The sequence below is a fragment of the Sander lucioperca genome, chromosome 6, assembly GCF_008315115.2.
Source record: "Sander lucioperca isolate FBNREF2018 chromosome 6, SLUC_FBN_1.2, whole genome shotgun sequence".
Classification (NCBI taxonomy): domain Eukaryota; kingdom Metazoa; phylum Chordata; class Actinopteri; order Perciformes; family Percidae; genus Sander; species Sander lucioperca.
The window spans coordinates 23846801-23854150 of NC_050178.1; the positions used below are offsets into that span (position 1 = coordinate 23846801).

General features: G+C 43.2%; 1 long non-coding RNA gene across 1 annotated transcript in view; it reads left to right on the top strand.

The window, feature by feature from the left end:
• Window positions 1-5385: 5385 nt before the first annotated feature.
• Window positions 5386-7350, top strand: part of LOC116053780 — a 21116-nt gene continuing 19151 nt past the window's right edge. Inside the window, exon 1 of the long non-coding RNA XR_004105933.2 lies at window positions 5386-5520. This is a non-coding gene — a long non-coding RNA (uncharacterized LOC116053780). The remainder of the gene's footprint in view (window positions 5521-7350) is intronic.

The window sequence follows — 7350 nt, forward strand, 5'->3', positions numbered from 1 at the left end:
GGTCGGGACTATTGCCGTCCCTTTAGCGCTTTAAGTAAATGCGCTTGTATATGAAATGTATAGCTTTAAAATGGAAGGTGTTCAAACCCCCCCAGCAATAGTCTATTGGTGGAATGAACTCTCAAGCTACTTTGTTTTGGACAGAATTTATTATATTGGTAAAGACAGAACCTCAGACTTCTTGACGATATGGCAGTCTCATAGAGATTTAGATTTTATACATTTTTACATTAATGTTAGGGATTACGATAAAAGTGTTATCTGAGTGCATTTCTTATGTTGTTTGATTTGTGTGTTTTGTAGTTTTGTGTTATTTAGTTTGTTTTAGTTTAATATGTTTGTTTATGATTATGGAATTTTTTGTCTGTGTCCTAGTGTGAAGGATCTGGAATATGAATAATGAGATGTATGTCCAAACGTCCTTATTTTACGAGTTCGGAATAAGAACGGTTTGGACAACTGGCATTTTAGCTAACTGGGAGCTCTGGACGTAGCTGCAGCAACTCCAGTTTGTTAGCACCAATTTTGCACGTTTCGACAGTTCTCGGAGATATATAGCGATCAAAATTCAGGTAAAAATCGTCCGTAATTCTCCTTTAACCTCCCCAATAGTAAAGCTAGTGTTTATTTAAGGCGCACAGTCACAAACACACAAGGCGTCTCAACACATTAAATTAAAACAGAAAAAGAAAACTGTTGGCATTAATATGTAGACGAGCCAAGTTGAAGGCCATGTTATATCTGTTTGAGGATAAGTAGCGCTCAAAGAGATATGAATGTGTGAATGTACATCTTCGACACTTTGCTTTCCTCCCCCTACATTTTAATTTATTTGTCTTCCTGCATTGAAGAAAGGAGATAAAACGCTCTGGTTATTATTTAACTTGGCTCTGTTTCTGTCCATGTGACTCAACCGTTACTCAGAATTTTCTTGTTTCATCTTGTCTTTAACCCACATTTCCACCCAATTTCATTTCCTCTTATCTCTGTGGTAAATTTCCCTTGTTCCTTCAGCTTTCTTCATCTAGCCGCCATCAGTCATTAACATTTCAGAGGTTAAAGTACACTTTTCTAGTCTAAGATTGTGAAGTTAGCCATTAAGAGGCTTTGTATCTGTTATTCTTCCATTCAAGGACAGAACCTGTTACAACTGTCACGTCTGCCTCCGCTCTTATTGTGTTTTCTGTTTGTTTTTCATGGACTTCCTGTTTTATTTTTGAAATCCACTGTTTGTCTGTATTTCCGTTCACTTGTCTTCCTGTCTTTATTTGTTTCCCGCCTTTTTTGATTACCTGTCCCCGCCCTAAAGGTGCTGACACACCAACCAGACGGCCGACCGTCGGCAGTAAAGCCAGTCGGACTGATCAGTCGGGTCCCCGAGGTCCAAAAAAATGCCTCAAAACACACTGAGGTGACGCCGACTTGAGCGTACGCTCTGCGCGAAACGTAATACGTCTCCATAGCAGCAGGCGGCGCTTCTCTGTATTATTTCCCAGAAAATGAAAACCGGCAGCTGATTGGACGAACGCGTCACGTGGGTCTGGTTTCTCCATAAATTCACAGCCAGACTGTCATGGCGGCTCGTTCAGAATACGATCTCATATTGGACTAAAATAGTTCACCGAGGTTTCTGAAAACATTTGAAGAGAGAAATAGGCCGTGCAGCTGCTGAATCTGTCTTCATTTCAGATCAACAAAGGTCAGTTTAAAAGATTTTCGTCAGATTTTGAGAGGCCCATCCGCTCCCCATTTCTGGGTGAGTCCCGACTGCCGTCTCCGACAGCACGGGACACACCGAACAGACTCGAGTCACCGACCTCGCCAGACTGTCCCACGGCCGGTTATCGTGTTGGTGTGTCAGCGCCCTAATGTGATTCACCTGTGTCTAGTTGTTTTCCCATCCCCCGTGTATACATACTCACCTGTGTTCACTTACCCTTTGCCAGATTGTTGTAGCTCCTTGTGTGACTCACCTTCCAGCGTTTTCTTGTCTAGTTTTCCCATAGACAGTATATATAATGGACCATCAGATCCCGTGTCTCTGGATGGAGACCAGTGAAGGATATTAGAAGCACTTTCCCGGTGATGGCTGAGCGTTACTGAGCAGCCTCCAACTGACCATTTGACTAGGCTAGCTAGGTGCTAAGCTAAGCTGACCGGCTGTAGCTTCATAATGTTGAACTTCAAGGTACAAATTGGTTTCACGAAAGGTTTAAGCATTTTAGTGATCAATAATTAGCCTGTGCCTATGTTATCTCCTTACATATACCTACGCTCTCCGTCTCTGCTAGATTGGGAATGATTGAGATTTCTCTTGGCACAGCTACCAGAAGACTTCCAACTTTCAGACAGGTTGCTCACGTCACATCTACGTCTTCAAGCTCAGTTGGAGGCTGCTCAGTAACGCTCAGCCATCACCGGGAAAGAGACTTCACTGGTCTCCGTCCAGAGACACGGGATCTGTTGGTCCATTCTTACATACTGTCTATGGTTGTGAGTCGTGAGTTGAAGTCATAACTTATGTCCTAAAAATTTTGTCTGGAACGCAGCAAAAGTCTAACAGCGGTAATTTCCACATAAGGACGCAGGTTGGGGTGTGGGGGATGGGTCAGACAAATGCAGGACTTTCACCCAAGAGACCGGGGTTTGTGCCCCGTTTGAAAATAAAAGTAAACAGTGAGGTTTTTTATTTATTTTTTAAAGATTATTCGTTGGGCTTTTCCGCCTTTATTTTGATAGGACAGCTAGGTGAGAAAGGAGAGAGAGAGAGAGGGGGAAGACATGCAGGAAATCATCACAGGTTGGACTCGAACACTGGACCTCTGCGTCAAGGCATAAGCCTCGAAGTATATGTGCGCCTGCTCGACCACTGAGCCAACCCGGCCACAACAGTGTGCCACATGCACATAACCGGAAGTGAAGTAGGTCCAAGCGTCTGATTTGAACCAAAACCACAATCTTTTTCTAAGCCTAACTAATAACTGTGCCTAAACATAACTAAGTAGTTATTGAGCTTAAACCTAACCAACCTGTGACCATTTAAGGTAAACGAGGTGATTAAAACCGTGACGTATTTCCTGCCAGCGCTATGGGCGCTAATTTATAAAACGCTGCTGTGGGTCGTATTAGTTATGGCAGGAATAAATGACCCATATCATCGTATGATTTGGAGGACTTGTTGAAAACAAATGTGGACCTTACTAATGTCTAAACCCAAGCTCAGATGTAGAGACACAAAGGAAGCACACATGGACATGTCTAGATATGCTAGACACACACACACACACACACACACACACACACACACACACACACACACACAGAGGCTACTTCTATAATCCCTCAGTCTGCTGAACTCGCTAACCCCAGAACTCTGCAGAGCACGAAATCAAACTAAAAATAGAATTTGCTTGCCTTCAAATTTGTGTTTCTCAGTCTTTTTTAATTGAAGTTTCCTGAATCTGCTTCCTCTTTTTAATGGATTTTTTCATGCAAACTTTGAGGACAAGCAGTAAAGTTAAGAAAAAACACTGAAAATACCATATTTATGGTACAAGGAATGTGTAAATCGGTCATTTTTGACCGGAACAGTGTTAGAAGGTTAAGGCTGTCCCAAAACAGTGAGAATAAGACCCAGCATTATATAAACCCACATTTTGAACACATTAATGAACACTGAAACTCTTTATAAGCTGCTTTGTAGCCTTCATATATTTACACAGATGAGTGAGGTAACTTCTTGCAGAACTATGCGGTGAGTTTTAGCAGCCTGGGGCGGCTTTTTCTAATTGTTCTTAATTAAAGAGAAGCGTTTTGCTAGCTGCTTTAATCTTGCTCAAGTAAAAATACTCAGGGCGGAAAAGAGCCCAATGTAACTTCACAGCAAAATCACGGTTGGCTGAGGACGGGCGATTTGATGGTTGCCTAGCAAGAACAACAAAAGACCAACAAAAGGTCTCCTTTCTTTTAAAGACCTCCTGTTTGATTCTGTTGTGGAAGGCTTCAGGGGGAAATACAGGGTCAGGCAGGATCAGCAGACACAACATCACATGTTTAAGCTAAATAAACAGCATTTGCCTTTTGAGTACACACAGTTAAGAGCACACAAATAAGACATGCCATTTGAAATATTTAGTGTTGTTAAAGAGCCTGAGACTGACTGCAACATAGTATATAGCAGGACTTTCTACCGATAAAAAAACTCACAAATAAAGGCTTCTAAAGGCAGCCAGATGGCCGACCGTCGGCAGTAAAGCCAGTGTGACTGATCAGTCTCCCCGAGTTGGTCCAAAAAGTGCCTCGGAAAACACCGAAGAGACGAGACGAAATACGTCTCCATAACAGCAGGCGGCGCTAATCTGGATTGTCGCCCAAGAATGAAAACCGGCAGCTGATTGGACGAACGCGTCACCTGGGTCTGGTTTCTCCGGAAATTCAAAGCCAGACTGTCATGGCGGCTCGTTCAGAATACGATCTCATATTGGACTAAGATAGTTCACCGAAACGTGTTTCTGAAAACATTTTAAGAGAGAAATAGGCCGTGCAGTTGCTGAATCTGTCTTCATTACAGATCAACAAAGGTCAGTTTAAAAGATTTTCCTCCGATTTTGAGAGGCTCTAGTCACGCTTATTCCGCTCGCTGTTTCCGGGTGAGTCCCGACGGCCCTGTCTCCAACTGAACATGTCAAGTCGGCCAAAATGAAGGCTGATGGCTCCTCGGACGGACGACGGCACGGAAAACACCGAACAGACTCGAGTCACCGACCTTTCAGACTGTCCGACGGCCGATTATCGGCCCGGTGTGTAGCTGACTTTAACCAAATACTACACAACCGGACATGTTCCAGCTAGACTGGTTGACCCCAGACCCTTCTCAGCTGTAACTGAGAGTGGGGGGTCTGGGGAAGCTTCATTCACAGCCCATTTCCAAAGGGGCGTCAAACACGGACGCTGCTCAAATGACTTTGGCCGCCATTGGATAGTCCTTCAACCAATCAGACCAACGATCTGGGTGATGTAGCAGCGACAGCGGCATCAATGGGTTGCTGCACTTCGGTGGCCGCCATGGTCATTTTTTGGGGGTTTTCCCTTTATTCGATAGTGACAGTGGACAGACAGGAAAGGGAGAGAGAAAGAGAGGGGATGACACGCAGGTAAGGGCTCAGCCTACATTGGGCACACGCTCTCACTGGGTGAGCTAGAGGCCGCCATGTTGAATGTAAACAAAAAGTTGCTCGCCATCGCTGTGCTATTGTCATCATGTAAAGCCCGCCTCAACGGTTGTGATTGGTGTAGAGCCCGCTTCAACGGTTGTGATTGGTGTAGAGCCCGCCTCAACGGTTGTGATTGGTGTAGAGCCCGCTTCAACGGTTGTGATTGGTGTAGAGCCCGCCTCAACGGTTGTGATTGGTGCCTTGATTTGGAAATATTGGAAATGGGCTTGAATGGACTCTTAGCCAGACGGACTGGCAGAGCAAATCTCAAATTTGCCGGAAGTTCGTCAGGGTTTTCCCAGGCTATGTTCCAGCAGTAGTGTGACCCGAAATTGGGTAGAAATGACCAACATTGGCACCAAGATTACAGCTATCTGGCGTTGGCATGCAGCTACTGTTGTTAGCAGTGGACACTACCGTCACTTTCTACCGTCAAAAATTGCAAATGTTCCAGCAGTAATGTGACCCGGAATTGAGGAGAATTTAACATCTTTTACTGCCGTTAGCATGTAGCTACGTACGGTACATGCGACAATGTTAACTGCGCAGTTAAAAAAAAACAGTCCTGTCTGGTGGGAGTCGATGACCAATCATAGAAGACCAGCTTGCAGTTGTGTAACACTCATAGACAGTAAAGTTAATGGACAAAGCGAAGCCGTAGACTTGCAACGGAGACCAGTGAAGGATATTAGAAGTCTCTTTCCCGGTGATGGCTGAGCGTTACTGAGCAGCCTCCAACTGAGCTTGAAGACGTAGATGTGACGTGAGCAACCTGTCTGAAAGTTGGAAGTCTTCTGGTAGCTGTGCCAAGAGAAATCTCAATCATTCCCAATCTAGCAGAGACGGAGAGCGTAGGTATATGTAAGGAGATAACATAGACACAGGCTAATTATTGATCACTAAAATGATAGTTAACATTAGTAATTAAACTTAAACAGCTAATGGAAGTCCAAACTGCCTGAGAGCTTCTCCTGTACTATACGGTAATTCCTCTACTATGAGACAGTAAGTCTCGTGGTTATGACCCAATCGTTAGCCTATTTTTATAAAAACGTCTGCTACGGAGCCATAACGTGAGCTACAAGGTAATGGAGCCTTTTATACATTGTTGTGTTTCTTTAGAAATAAACAATGGACAAATAGTCTTTAAACTCTTCAGATGTAAAGTTATTCTCTGTCAAAGTGACGTCAAAATGAATGGCAGTCAATGGGATGCTAACGGGGGGGTGATGGCTTGTTAGCATCAAAATGGCGCCATAGGAGCTACGCTTTGCGGAGGCTCGCTTACCCCCTTGGTAACACTTACCGGAGAGTAGAACAACAACAGTTGAAACTGGAGCGTTCAGAACAGTTGGAAATCTGAACTTTTTAGCACACGGGGATTTCTCTGAAATCTTATGACATGAAAATCCAACATTGTGACATTATAGATACGACAGGAAATACAGAAAAGCATAATAGTTCTACTTTTAAGTATTTTCACTTTTCACACTTGGCTGAAAGGCTATTCATGTGAGAAAAGGAATGACTATGCGTATGAATAGGCTATATTTGGGTCTTTTTGGAAACTTTCCCCTAATGGGATTCTTCGGGGCTTTTTTTCATCCTTACTCAGGACATATTGAGGATACAAAATCAGTTGAGTTTGCTTCTGTTGCAATTTGGCCTAGGTTGACCTCTTTTTTTTCATAAAATGACTGGACTGTGGGGGAATGTTGGGTCTCTGTAAATTATAGAGTATGGTCTAGACCTGCCCTATATGAAAAGTGTCATGAGACTTCTCTTGTGATTTGGCGCTATATGAATAAAAAATAAACTGGACTTTGTTTTCTTGATCCATATCCTAATATTTACAGATACTCGGCTACCTCTGCACAGAATCACACATGTGTATATATACTGAACAAAATTATAAACGCAACACTTTTGTTTTTGCCCCCATTTTTCATGAGCTGAAAGACTTTTTCTGTTTACACAAAAGGCTTATTTCTCTCAGATATTGTTCACAAATCTGTCTAAATCTGTGTTAGTGAGCACTTCTCCTCTCTCTCTGAGAGAGAGAGAGAGAGAGAGAGACTTTTTTTGCGTTTATAATTATGTTCAGTGTATGTACATGTGTATATATGTACGTGTGTAT